Source organism: Necator americanus, chromosome V (assembly GCF_031761385.1).
Source record: "Necator americanus strain Aroian chromosome V, whole genome shotgun sequence".
In the NCBI taxonomy this organism is placed as follows: Eukaryota; Metazoa; Nematoda; class Chromadorea; order Rhabditida; family Ancylostomatidae; genus Necator; species Necator americanus.
The window spans coordinates 4,521,310-4,537,352 of record NC_087375.1 but is presented as its reverse complement, the minus strand read 5'-3'; positions in this window follow the sequence as shown (position 1 = coordinate 4,537,352).

Below are 16,043 nucleotides of genomic sequence, written 5' to 3'. Positions count from 1 at the left end.
CCTCATACTGCGTTCATTTTGTTCCAAACTGACACCATGATCAGTCTTGGAGTGATCAATATTATTACTAATACACTAATCAATAAATGTTCATTGAAACGGTTATCCAATTAATAAAAAGAAATTTATATTTGCCGTTTAAGTGGAAATGTGCAGTTTAAGTTCAGTTTTAAAGCTGCTATAGCTTTTCTATATTTTCTATATACATTTCTTTATTTTGTAGATCTATTAGACATACAAATACTTATTTTGCTATTGATACTTTCTATGTAAAGATTAGGGACTTTACCGGAAAGGTTTCCATGAATGGAAGGAACAGAAATCATCCACTCTCCAATAGAATTTTGGAAATTGAAACTTTACCCGAAAATAATCCCTGGAACTTCTGTCGCAAATCGTTTTTTTAAAATTAATTTACACAATTCACCTACAATTTAACTATAAATGACATTTATAATCACAGTAGTAGGAATTTTCTCACTTCAAGCCCTGAAGAAGGCGATTTTCGAATAGCGAATTCGATTTCTTTATTTAATTATTTATTATATATTTCTTTAATTTTATTTCGTTAACGAATAAATTTATTTAACAAACTTGTGTTCAGCTCATTAAAAGCAACAATATGACATATAATTACAATAGTTTGGTTGATGAGAGGTTTTTAAAACCATGTCCAAGCTCTGAGGTAAGGAATTTGTGGATAAAACGTGCATTTTCAGAGGAGTCCAATACATATTTGTTACAATTTGTCCTGCTATTACTTCGCTTTTGATGTCCTAATAGCAGACAATCAATTTTCGACTGCTCAACAGTTGATATGATTTCAGTTCGACGCCATCACTCTCATCTATATATCAAAGAAAACAGATATTTATAGTAAGGACACGATAAAGAACATGACAGGCAACGAATCCACACGAGTGAACTTTGCCTTTGGAAATATGTATGTACATATGCAGCGAAAAGGATGCAACATGGACACCACAAAGACTTTTGACATTTGCGCCAGATGTTCACGTTCAAACGTATGTATGTATGCACAAACGGGGCGAAGCATCAAATTAGGAAATTCTAGGAACAAATAATAGGGAGAGAGCACAGTTTGGGATGTAGGTATTCTGGAACATTCCTTTCTCAAATTGAGCAAGGCACATGTTCACATACCTGGATTCTGGAGAGTTCCTGAGAAGTTTTTTCAACCTAACTACTCCAGGTGACCAAACCGTGGGGACAAAAGTTACATACGATAAGATTCCACACTTGAAAAGATCAGCGGAACAGTAGCGACAAAGTGACGTTATGTCTTACAGTAAGGAATAACTCAATCCTGAGCAGAAGAGCCTTTGTGAATGAACTTCTCGGAATCTCAGAAATGTCGTGAACAAATAAGGATCCAAGAAAATCGCAGACTTCACGCGGTTCACTGGAGTAAAAGTGACCTTGTGCCTTAAAGTGAAGGAATGATAAGGCAACCCTAAGTAGAATGTTTGAGGATAAATTTCCCAGAACCGCAGAGATTTCGTGAACAAATAGAAGTGTCCAAGAACATTAGAGACTACGTAAATAACTGTTTGAGTAAATAAAGAATGGAAATATCCATACAGCCGGAGAAATTTAAGTTAGAATTAGTATCAAGGTCCTCTAGATACGAAAGGTTTTGCTTCTCAACTGAGGTAAGTATTGGTAAGGTCAAAAAACTTACTTTTTACGAACTATATGTACCATAAACAGCGAATAATCGCTGGTGAATCGAGTAGTCCAAACTGCATAAAACGATCCCATAAAACACGAGCGAATGTTGCGCGGTTAGAGGGTCAACGTGAGGCTATCGTAGGTGCTCGTAAAGACGTATTTTATGAGCTGACACATTATTGCGTGCTCGACGCGCTGGTCCCATCTTCGACACGGGCGTCTAGCGTGACCAGAAACGACCGTTCGTGAAAACAGTTTTTAATGAGGTGATTCGGTAGTTGGGTCGAAAAACTTCAACAATAAGAGGTACGTGTTCTTGAGGAGAAACGAATGAGAGCGACAGTAACGAAGATTTCCTTTTGTTGTCCTTAAAAGTACTTGTAGTTTACAAGTACAACAAATCTTGAGTGAAAGAAAGAAAGAAAGAAAGAACAACAGAGAAAAGAAAAACAAGAGTATAACTGATCCTTACTTAATTTTTTACTGATGAAAAAAAAACGAAGAAATCATCGAAATTGAGAAATTTCCTAGAAATATGATTGAAAAAGTTGTGCAAGATGCTATCCACCAGTTCAGAGAAGCCGTTGTTATCAGCGAATCTTTACAGTCAGGCTGTTCGGAACGAAAAAACGAGGTAGAAAAAGGTAGTGAGTGAGTGCTTATCGCTTGACCGATTAAGGTCGCAACATCACAAGATGCACTGGCGAATGTTGCAATCGCTGAGAACAAACACAAAGATACATAAATAGTTATCAAATAGAACAAAAGCTACCGTTTTTTTTCTGGATTTAACCATGGATATATGGCTACAAAAAGATGATTGGCCGGGAATAGATGTAACCGAGTAACCGTTACAAGGCAACAACGGGGGGATACTCCGATGGTGTCACACCGTCGCCGACAGCAGCAGCAGCAGCGGTAATCGTTTCTTCGGGTTTCCATAGCTTCTCTCTCCCTCTCTCTTTCATTGCCGTAAAATAACTTTAGGTCACCAGACAAGGAATAAGGGAATATTGTTGTTGATTCGTTATATGGCCGTATGACCCTCAGGCATAATTCTAATTTGTGGAACGAAGAGTGGATTGCTTGCTGCATGAAGAAGAGGAAGACTACTCCGACATCGAGTGAAACGAAGATATTGAGATGTAAAGATAAGGATCAGGCTTTGGATCAAGGATTCTGCTTATGCAGCTAACTAGAATGGTTTAGAGAGTTATTTTAATGCATAAACAATTGTCATAATGAGTACCAATGGTTGAATTAGCTGCTGTTTATTTGTTTACTTTGAAAAAACCTCAAAGTCGCACCATAAAACCGAAACAAAAAAGAACAGTGCTCAATAGAATTTTGTCTAAGTTTCAAACAGCGACAATATACATATTTTACATTTATTGGGTTCCTAAAAACGTGAAAAAAGTGGTTTAGAAGAAATTGATGGGAAATCTGAGAACGCTGCAGTCAACATCTCAAAATAACTGTTCGAATGACTGCTGTTTGTTTCCATTTGTCATATGTCACAAAGTATAAAGAGATAAAAGTTTACAAAGCATGCAATTCATTTTTAAAAAAATTGCGGGGGTGAGAATAGCGTGCAGTCGTCTGTACTCATTAATTTGCATACAAAATAAATCCTTAAAATGTTTACGGTTATAATAGCAGCGCAACAAACTTCCAGCAACAACTAAGAACTGGTTCAATATGTGCGACATTGACATAGAGACTGTTCAGATTGAACGTTGGACTCCACCACCGAATATCTTCCCGAATATCCGGAGTCGACCAGGGCGGGCGAGTCAAATAATGAGATTCTATCTCTTTGCCTCGTCGGTCGGCCCCATGGGACAATCGATGGTGCTGCTGTGGTTAGAAGCTCAGCTCAGTATACTGTAGGTGGACGGACGGATGGACGGCCACACACACATACACACACTCGCATACCCCCTTACACGGCGTTCTCCTCAACAAACGCCACCAACGTCTATTCCCTGAAAAGCGCAGTCGGAAGACGACTACGGTACTTATCACGGCAAGCCAGTCAGCCAGCCAGCCGGCTGGCTGACTGGCTGGCTGGCTCCTTGGCTATACATACACACATTCACTTCACAAGCTGAACGTCACAGCAGCAGCAGCAGCGGCGCCGGCGACCAACTCGTCACACTAGCTCCGAACACCAAGGAAACACAATGAACGGAGATTTTCGGCTAATAAGATCGATGCACGATCTAAAATCTGATTGGGATTAGTTCAAACTGAATCAATCCTCGGTTTTTTTACATTTATAAAAAAATACAACTTTGCCGACCCTTTACACATAGATTGCATACTTTATAACAATCAGTGAATAACTCAAAATGGGATATAAGCGCTCATTAACCTGAAAATCAGGGATAACCGCTGATTCAGGGTTTTTCGCTCGGCCGCATTTGTGTCATCGGACAAACGTTCATAAATAACTAATAAATAATCAAATAGATAAGTGGGTAAATAAATTTAGATAATTAGACAACTAATTAACTTGATAATTATGTGTTTTAGATAAGAGATCTAATAAAAACTACTTACTATTATAATATATTTCAGGGAAAAATTCCTTAGCGCAACCATTCACCAATTTTCTGAGTTTGTCCCTTTAAACACGACCATATTCCCCGGATAATGCGTACATCCATAGGATCCTAGTTTGAACAGAATGCAATACAGTCAATTTTTACTTGAAAACAATACGATAGCGTATAGTTTTCTTGCTCAGTACATGGAACAACAAGCCACTGAAGCACACTACAGCTTGTACCACCCGTGTTCACCTTCATTTTGTCCTGGAAGTCTCCCAGGAAATGACGATCTATGAGCGAAAACCCGGTGATTTGTCTTTTGCGCACGTAAACCATCAATAACTCTTGAGACAAGGAGACAGCGGCAAAATAATGGATAGTGCTATGCTGTGGTTATGAGCGGAAATCTAGGGTTATCGTCGAAGAACAAGGAACAGTTAGAGAACAGAACCAGGAAAAATCTTATTTATAAAAAAAAAACAAAAAAAAGTGTAAATTAGAATTATAAGTACAGTGGAAGTAGAAATTCAGATAGAGAGAAGTGATTCAAGTCTCACCATTATCAAAGGAATGTTCTTCCAGAAACGGTAATAAACGTTCCTACAAATTTTGCGAGTTCTGGAGACTTTTCTCTAAGTGCAACTGGGAAATCTAACAACGTCCCATGTCTTATTGAACAGGAGCCTCATAGTGATCGAAAGCGGTGCGGTGGGGAAACAAAATTGATTAATTAAGTAAAAATACATAAGGAGAAAGGAAAAAATCGAATGTGGTGGTAGCTCGGATACCGAAAATACAGGAAAATACAGAAAATTGTACGCAAATCGAAAATATGCACAGGCAGCAGGTCTGAGGTGCGAGTTTGAAGTAAGTTTTTACTACTTGTAAAAGATGATGTAAAAGAGTTTAAATGCTAACGTACAATTTTTGAAACGTAAACGTACTGTAGAAAAAGGAATAAAACGAAGAGCTTTTAAAATTTGCATGAGAAAAATGTCCTAGAAAGAAAAACTCGGAAATGTTGCATATATCGAAAGAAAATCTGGAGGAAAAAACACTGTTTTAATTGATTTCTTGAGCTGTAGCCAAGGTATTGATCGAAAAAAACACTGTATGCAATCCTAAATCGCTGTCCCCTAAGCAAGAGAGGATTAAGGAAGGAAGGAGTTCACATCACCATCACAAGATTTTCCTGCCTAATTTCAATAATTTAACTGAGAATAAATATGTATTATCAGATACCGCAACTGAAAACAAAGGCAACTATCTCGCATAGTTCGCATAACTCACAACGAATGACTTATACAAGCCAGAACTGTCAGATTTGGGCTGTAAACCTCCGAAACAGTTGTGCTATGCGCAGTGTTAGAGCACATATGTCGTTAGTAGGAGAGAAGGAGACGGCAAAGGCTGGCAAAATTCTGCTATAATGATCCATTAGTGGTCACATTGAGGCAAGGAATAACTCTCTACCAATAGGTCCGGTAGTAGATGAGGAAAATTAGTGAAAGGAAGTTAAAGAATACAAACAATACGACTACTGTAGAATTTCTTGAGCAGAACTTTCGACAATTTTGCTTTTTTTCAGGAAGAGAATACTATATTTAAAGGATTTATCAGTCTCCTAGTCTTTTTTTAAGCTAAGAATAATCCTTAAGCCCCACTAAACTGACTGAACTTTTTGTGCATTTTTTTTGCTTCGTCAGTTAGTCTTCAACAATGATTTTAACCTGTTAATTGGCTTTGGGAGCACTTAATGATCCCATAAAAGTCGTACGAGAGTAATGAGAATACTACTTCCATAAATTCACACTAAACGAAACGCCATAAACAGAGATTACGCCAGATAATAGACGGGGGTACTGTGACAGAAGGCGATCGTACAGTATTTGGACAAGCGGCGGCGCTCAAACATTGCGCAACAGGCGGTGCACACTGGATCTGGTGTGGATTGCACGATAAGCGGAGGAGGTGAAGGAAGAGCTGGCGACGGTCTTCGACGGTACAAACGGCATTCACACAGCGGGAAACCACATCGTACCAGCTCCATTCTGGTCCAACAGAAACACATCACTGAACTATCAATCAACGACTCTTCGCCGTAGAATTGCGTCAATTTCTTAGGGGATCTAGGGTAAGAGTTACTGTACTAACTCAGTCACATTTATGCTCATAACGATGATCAAAACTCGAATCGATAAAAAAAAATAATGCGAATCCAAGGGGATCCACCGCTATTTTGAAGGAAAAAATATAAGAAAGAGCACAAATTAAGCAAAAGTAAGAGAAATTTTCTTGGACATGTGGGGTCTCAAAAGATACTAAGTACTGTAACATGGTTTTTACTAAAAACACTATAAATAAACATTGCTTGAAACCGTAAAAAAATATTTAAAAAAATAGCATTAATAGTTGTTAGTAATAAATTTTAAAAAGTACAAACACCCGTTGGTTTTTTAATTAGAATGATGTGAAGCAGAGAAAAAAAGACGAAGGGAAGAAAACAAGTTAGGCAGATTTTAAATATGATTTAAAGATGTTGCCAGCTCGAAAAATTTCTCAGGATCTCCGTAATCGTCCTTAAAATTGTCCTTACAAACTACTAAAGCGATTAGAATGAATAATATTAGTATAGGGGAGATAGGAGGTTGGAGAGTAACCACCTAAAAGTATTGTGTGGTCGACTAGACGTTTATAAATCGTCATGACTGGCGGTGGTGGTGGTGGTGGCGGCGGTGGTGGTGGTGGCTACTCGGTAATTGGCTGTCCGCCAAAAGCATAATGTTCCGTCGAGTTAGTCCGACATTGTCAATCATCATCACAATAGGGATACGTAATTGAGGCTATATTTCTTCGAAGGCGGGGCATCTTTCGCATCTATTGCACATTTTTATCGTTTCATAGGAAAATTGATTGAACAGCTTTCATGAATATTTCGGGTATTACTACTTCATAACTACCACATGATGATCATGCGTATCGACCAAGAATCGAAACTTCTAGACTCTTCAGAAAACCGTGACAAGACTTTCTTAACTTAATCCTTAAGTAGTCTGGCAACGATTACGATCCTTTATTTTGAAAAAAAAAGATAAGAGAGAATTTTTTCTCTCGGCATAGCTGTTCATCTGTGGTGCCACCGTGGATCCAGCGAAGTGAGGATTTTGCGAACTATATGAACAATGGAAAATTTTAGTAGAAAAAAATACAAATGAGAAATATATGTCGATATTTGGTCGTCTTACAGATGCAAAACGCAGCATGGAGATATATCTATGTAGCGTCCATATTTTTCAGTAGGAATACTTGATAAAAATCTGAAAATGTTCCATTATATGCTTCTATTTGCATACGACTTCTCAAAGCTATACTTAGTACTAGGCTATTGTCAACTCTTCACTTTTATCCACATAGGAACAATGTAAAACATAAATGAAAAGGTTAGACTCCTTAAATTCAACCGTCAGATCGAATTACAAATGCCTCTATGCGAAATTGTATCATAAATATAAAAGAGGTGTGTTTGCTAGCGAAACGTCTATGTTTTTCTTACATAATGATCTTTTTTCGAGTATTATGACAAATGCAATCCATAGAAATCAAATCAAATCGGGTTTCTTTCAAGATGTTTCTCTCCTAATTAAGAACTAAAAAAAAAGTAAAAAATGTAGGCAACAGCAGAAAATTGTTTTGGCTTTTTGCTGCAAACTTTTTCTCAGAATAATATTTATATTTATTTATATTTGATGCTCTAAACCGAACCTAACGATTTACAGGTTCGAGGGCACTACGAATTGAAGTTGTGTTCCAATTTGGCCTCGACTACAAGGAAATACCTCCTGTGTTGACTCATTTCATTAAAATTTTACTTTTCATACTGGTCCGTTTTGTCTGATAGCTATTATGTATAGGCGTAAATATCTATAATTGCTCGGATATGCTTGAGGGGCATGGCAGAGGCCAACGGAATATTTGGTGAGCAGGGAGAGTGCGTGAAATTGTTGCGATCGCATCTACAGAAGTGAGTATCGGTGATTTTACCCGCCCATCCCATCTCGCAGAGGTTTCTGAACAAAGCGAAACAGACTACATATCCTCTTCCAATAAATGAACGACTGAAAATTCAGCAGATATTTCAATATTTATAGTTATTTTATGCTATTTATACCATTTTTATACCATTCTATTTTTCTATTTTATATATTATTCTATTTTTTATATTATTTTTTTAATTTCACTTATACCTATTCGCGACACTTCGAAAGGTAAACTAAAGGTTACTATTTAGCTTTGTAAGGTAAACTCACTTAGTTTCCTTTAATTTTCATTTATTCCAAATTGTCAGCTTCAAATAAGCCTCTATTACAATGCTTATACGATAAATTTCCACTTTATTACTATATTATTCTTTTATTACGGTAATATTTCTGTGTGCATACTTTTATTACCATTTTTGTATGATAAAAATTGTCTCAAAGCGAAGATTTTTCTGTATTTCTATACTTATTTGCAATCCTACGCAGAACTAATACCTGGTCATACCGTATGTTTTTCTTTTTGCTTATATACTTTTCCTTTTTTGTTGTTTTTGACACACCAATGAGCTTAGTAAATAAGTACTAGGAAGTAAATAAAGGAGCCAACGATGCACCAGTGGACCAACTTATGGGTAGTTCATAAATTACGAAAACCATTTGGGTGTATTTCAGGAAACACAGACAAAGGGTAACGACAACTGTTTCTATCTGTTTCAATCCCACGCTACCACAATTATTCCTCCTTATCTCTTTGTCTGCCTGTGGAATCGGTGAGATACCGCTTTGGAGGAGAGTGAGAGAGAAAGACTCTAGCTCCTGCTCCGGATTTCTTTAAATTGTTACCTGGCTTTTTTTTTTCGTTATCCTTGCCGTATTCTACGAATTATTCAGGCGATAATTTTGTGAGCATATTTTTATTACCACTCTTCTACAGTCAATAAAAATTAAATAAAGCTACTAAATTACTTAAATTACATGCTAAATTACGTAAAACTACGCAAAACAACTGCTACTTAAGTGAGATAAGGAGCGAAGAGCAAAACGATCCTTTACGAATTTTTTCCTATTGTTCAATGGACATACAATTCCTTTAACCCGACGAAATCATCATAGATGAGCGCCCGTTTACGATAGCTGCTACTTTTTGCCATTGTGACGGACTCAGCGAGTTTGCCGACTGATTACATCTCATCGAGATTGTATCGCCTGTCCTTCCATGCATTCGTGTTGTTTCAATTCGACGACCTAACTGAAACGACGAAATAATAAGGACGATAAAACGAATCGAGGGTTTCCCGATCTGTGTTTTTTGTACGATGATCCTAGCAAAGTGATTTTTAACCTAATAAAAAATTTTCACCTTATTGAACTAGTTCCGCATAGTATCCAAGGTTAGAACATTCCACATGATTCATCGTAAGTTATCGTTTTAAGCTTTCGCTGAGTTGTAATTTCATCATGGAGCAGAAAAAAAGGAATTCATTCGAAGAAAAACGTTCAATACTCGGATTTTCGTATTGATTGAGATGTTTAATTCAGATGTAAGGTTTTATAACCGATAACTTTCAATTTGCCCGGTTGGATTGCATAGGACATAAGCTCTGATCCTTATCGATTTTCAATCCTGGTTAGCCGACTTTCTCTTTGCCAGATTCTGAAAAACCAAAGAATTTTTTAAAAAGGGAATGAAACATTTGAGATGGTAACTACGTTTATGTCCGGTTCCCTCAACCCAACGGGTGAAAACTGGTGAAATTCTTAAACATAAATGAGAATCTACAGTAATACAGTACAATTTCGGCCTACCTAACAAAACATGCAATCAGAATTGTGGATTAGTTCAGTATTGACAGCACACATGACCCATTCTACAGGTTCCTTACAAAATTTAATTGTCACATGCTAAAATATCGTCCTTGACTGAGCGATTTTCCATGTTAAATCGTTTGAAAGCTCATTCATTCATTTCTTTACATTGTTAAACACATTTTTGACAGTTTTCAAGAATAAAATTGACTATAGTATTGGTGCAGGCTCTGTCTCGAATGCATGTATTCCGGTTATACGACATTTTTTAAATTTTTTTTTGTAAATGATGATTGAATGTAATAACATAAGAGCTGTTTAAATTGATTAATATTGATCATCTCAACTAAGTTATTCTAGTAGGTTCAGCAGATTCTTTGATTGCGTTACGCTTTTCAGTTTTCCTGTAATGAGATTATGGGATAACTCTTTAAATTTACGATGTTATGGCATAATTCTTTAAATACTTTAGATAAAACATCATTCCACCGTAATATTTTCTGTGAACCTACAGAAAACCACAAGTACATTCTGAAGATGGAACAAAGTGAAATAAGTCTCCACCGGTAAAGAATTTTGGGATTGGATGTCGTCAATCCTCATACTCACATAAATACAGAATATCTCCGCCACTAGCAAAGGTTGTTTCTTCAACGTGAATGTCGCGAAGAACAACAAATATTGCGCGATCAAATACAATTCAAAATTTATTTTGAATTACACTTTTTTTAGTGCACAGCTAATAGCACTTGAAATCTAACGGAAACAAATAATATTTTTGAAATGATTTTTTTTTTGCAAAGTATCTAGAAGCGCTCGCAGAAGGCAATGTTTTGTATGTATAGGTTCAAAGTGAGATCTATATGAACCGCGAAATAAAAGAATCTATGATTCTATGGAATTAAAGAATCAAAACTTTTCGACTGGTCAACCAGCTCTGCCCAATTCTTCAAATTAAATCTCCGGTCCACCGATGAAAAAATAATTAGCGCGTCGATAAATTTATCCACCATATCAGTTCTTGCCAACTTAAATTAGAGCTAAACTATTTTCGAAATTCAGAGCAGCTTCATTAAATTGAATGATTAAAATTTAGTCTAATGAGCTGCTGCGAATTCAGGAATATTCAATAAAACAACTCTTCACACACTTGCCTTTGAAAAAATGAAGGTGTGTTCGCCTTGGAGGTTGGTGGTGGTATGAATGTGGATGTGAATATTTTGATATTGATATTTTTTGAATAAAGTAAGGTTCGCTCTTCAGGTTCTCCTCGAACACTTCAATCCATAGGTACAAGCATACAATTTAAAAAGAAGTACTCAAAGAAAGAAAGAATTTAGCTTCATGAATCCTAATTTGATTAGATTCCAAGTGAAAGTATCGCTTATTTTCTGGTTATTTATTATTATTGTTATTATTATAATATTAAAATGTTATTTATTATATTTTTATTATACTAAAATGTCATTTTATCATTATTATTATTGTTATTATTACTATTATTGTTAGTTCTCCCGTGGGTGCCCCGACAAGACTCCATTTGAGTCTCCACGATGCGAACCTTTCGTGATCACCTTTTTAAAGAATTTGTTAATCTTCTTCAAGAGTTTTTGTATGGATGCATTATCCACCCGTGTAGATCATGTTTATTCAGAAATTATAGTGCGTTACTAAAAGTTCTGACACTGCATACAATCGAAATCAAAATCAACGCCTCAAGAAAACTTGTTTCTTCCTTTCTTTTTTAATCGTCTCAACATCAGAAATCACATTAGAATCAAAATGTTGAAGTATCTAATTCCATCATTTCGCAATGATGATCGTTCTTCAATATTTTCAACTCTTAATTTCATCTCATCTTCATCTTATATTGCCCTTGTAGTAACAAACTAGTACTTTACCTCAGAGTTTCTAGTTAAAACCCATCTGACTGGTTCTAGCATATCCCAAGCGCATCAATTTCCTGCAATGTTTACAAAATGGAGTGCGAATTTCTCAAATTTCTTAAAAATCTACAGAAAATATATGTAGTTGAGTCAAAACGACAAACTTCTCAAAAATCTGCGGGAAATGTTCCCGTGCGAAGAACCAACATATGCGAGAATCAAACAAATTGCGCTGAAATCTTAGTTATTTCACTGATATCATCAAATTTTCATTTTTATGATAACAAAATTGGTCTCAAAGTATTCCCAAACAAAAAACATTCCAGTTCCTAATATAACGTCAAAAGTAAACATTAAAAACAAATTTTCTTGTTGTTCACTCCAATTTACTATACAAACCAGGAAGAAATTAGGAAGCTCCTGAAAACCAGCTGATGGAAGGAATTAGAACAACAGCAAGAATTCTAATCTACCCTATAATATATTGTCGTGATCCGGGTAGAAGGTGACCTTGATAAAAAATCTAATTCTTTAAGAGTACTGCGTGTTTTCGTTGTAAGGATCAACTCTAGAACTCAATTCTCCACCCAACGAATATGATTTCGTACAAAACTATACTAATCCAAAAATGACGGGTCTTATTATAGGGTAAAATCGTTGTCGCGCTTTTTCTGACCAGTTTTTATTTGAAATGTAAATTTTCACCGTTAAAAATTTGGGTTTTTTTTTCGAATTAAGCTCACATTACGCATAGTTTATGGTGTTTTCAGAAAAAAAGGGTGAGAAAAGGTAATAAAATACAGCTAATGTCGGAGATCTTGCTCCTAGAAAACGAACTTTTCTCCTTCCCCAATGATGCAGTGACGAACAGTCAACTCCAACTAGCAGAGATGTTCCTTTCCTTTCCAATCCCCGATTTCCTAATTCTACTACGAAATCAATTCCCCATAAATTCACCGAAAGTGACGATCGACACATACGGGGTCGTAAAAAGAAGACAAATTACGATTGCGCGCCTGAGAGTTACATGTAAGTCGCTGTACAGGGTACGCCGTTAGAATACGGCCACAATTTTATTTGAAAGTCCAGCTAAATTTAAAATCTAAATCCAGAGATAATTATAATTACTACTAATTAGCGCTAAACTTACCTGAATGTATCACTAAGAGTTTTATAAGTGCAAATTGGCCAAGCTCGTCAGGCCAAGCACTAAATAGTGCAGATGTATAGTTTTATAAGGAGAAAAAAAAAGTAAGCTCGTATAATAATCCCCATTTTTTTTCTCTGTTAGGCAGCAAACTTCATCTACAACACTTATTAATTAGCTGCCTAACCGATGATACACCTGATTATCCTGATCACAATCGCTTTGTTCGAGTCATCGCCAAGGACATCATCGCCAGAATCTTTTCATCCATACCGCTTCGGTTACAGTGGTAGCTCATAACAAAGATTGAGGAGTTGGCCCGCTCCTCATTCTCCCACAAACTTTGAAATTATAAGCACATCAACAGCATAAACATTTTACTACGATGTTTCATGGTTTTACAACATAGGCAATATTTTGGATGAAGGATTAAAGGCATCATCCCACGTATCTGAGGTGGTACGGATTTCAGGTGGGGTATCCGTACACGGGATCGTAGAATATGGAGGAAAGGGTGATCCCGTCCACTTCTTGCTAATTGCCGTAAGAAACGGCCTTTAAGCGTTCCGGCGCTCTATTTTCTAGAATGAGTTCGATTGGAGCGCGCCAGCATTTGTGCACACGCCGCATTCTTCCGAACCGTTTTTTTACGGAAATTAGGAAGAAATGAACGGAATCACCTCTTCTCCATAATCTACTATCCCGTATAAGAATACTCCATCTGAAATCCGTACCACCTCAGATTCGTGGAATGCTGCCAAATTTGAACCTCCGATCGATCCAATTGCACATAGAAAAGTAACGTCCACACAGAACAGAAGGAGCGGAACGTCTTACAGACTGCTCTACATCGGCGCCTTTGAATTTTCGATACGAAAACTTTTTCAAACCTAAAACAGCGGCCTCGACGGAGATCATCAGTACTCTAGTGAGTTTAAAGTTATGATCCACACAAAAACGAAGTGCATAGTACACTGTCGCTCAATGTATATGAATTTCATTGAGGTGACAAAATTAGATTCTCTTCACTTTACAAGTTTTCAAGTTCTCTTCGTCACATTCGAACGTCATACCGAAAAGGTGGAGAAGGAAGAGGCGAGACACTTAATTTAAAGGCATCACCCCACGAATCTGAGGTGGTGCAGATTTCAGGTGGAGTATTCGTATACGAGATGGAAGACTACGGAGAGGGAGGTGATTGCGTCCATTTCTTGCTAATTGCCGTAAAAAACGGTCCGGAAGATGCGGCGCCGCACAAGACTGGCGCGCTCTAATCGAACCTCTTGTACAAAATAGTGCGCCAAAACGAATGAAGCCGTATCTTCCGGGCCGTTTTTTACGGCAATTAGGAAGAAATGGACGGAATCACCCCTCTCCGTAGTCTCCCATCCTGTATACGAATACTCCACCTGAAATCTGCACCACCTCAGATTCGTGGGGTGATGCCTTTAATTAGTTATTATAATTAGAAAATTATTGATGGTTCCCGAAAGGAGAAAAAGGAGAAAAAAAAAAGCTGTATACTTAGAACAAAGAATACTTTCTGGTATGATTCGCATACATTTCTGGTTAAATCAGATGATTTTCCGGTTAATCCACTCCATGTTCTCTTTAACCTTCTTACAAGCTACGTACAGTATCAGCTAGATATTTTACAGCAGTAGATCTTTCATCAGAACTGTAAAACAAACAGAGATGTAAAACAAATATGTACGTAAGAATATGTAAAAAAAAAGTTGTAATGGAGAACATTTGTTAGTAGAAATTGTATCAGGTACACAGCAGTAAATGTCATTCATTTATTTATCTTACCGCAGTCTCCGAACTCAGTAAATATTCTCAAAGGAGCAGCGCTGTCAATAGTTCTTCAACACATTCACAATATTTGCGGACAATCACCAAGCTAATCACAGAAGTCCATCACTGAGCGTTTGTTAATTCTCTACTATCATTCTAAAAAGGGAACACCTTCTTCACCAAACTATTATACAATACTTATTGGGTCTCTGAAAAGGGCGGTCCACTGTTCAAGGTTACTGTATTGGTTTATTGTAATTTCACTGAAACTGCGGATACACAATCCGCCTAGCTGCCACTGCAGAAGAAAGCAACCTTTTTCCAGAGGAACTGAAGCACTGTACCGGCAGATCGTCTGAACTTATGAGACGCAATACTGCTAGGCGCGCAACCGCTGGGGTTAGGCCTGCAAACGCGTCAGCGAAGGTCCCACATAATTGATTAAAAGTAGGTGTGGAAAACTCATAGGACAAGAATATGAAAATCAAATGATTAAAGATTCGAGGTTTGAATTAATTCGTTAGTTCGACCTGACGGTATGTACATGGTTTGAAAGCCCCCATGAGAACCGATCACTTCATCGCTCAGGGGCATTGGCATAAGGACACATTGTAGGTGAAATTTTACCCACCAACTATGGCTCATGGTAACTTCCTTACATTCCATGTGTCACGGTTTCGATGGTCCAAATAACTCCACATATGGAGTTTAACGCCTTAGGAGTAGTACCACGTATATGTTCCCCGATCAGGGACAAGCGTGGTAATGGGACACGACCTTCTCGAATACGATCATCTCCCCCTCTTCTTCTCCTCTAACATTCCTGCAACGGTTCTCAGCTGCTGCCAATCTAATATATTGAGAATATCATGTATTTCGGAAAGGAAAAATCGAAAATTATCCGAAGAACGAATAGAAAATGAGAAATCGGCTGACAGTTCACAGAAGCGAAGAAACACCAAGTAGCAGAAGAGGCAAACTTGCTGAGATGCTTCTGAAATATTGGTGTTGAAATACTTTCATTTTTATTCTATTATATTTTTATTGTAAAATCTATTAAATATCTTTAAATTCTGATTAAAGCGCATACGACCAAAAATAGAAGAGTCAGGTGCATAGGTCGAAT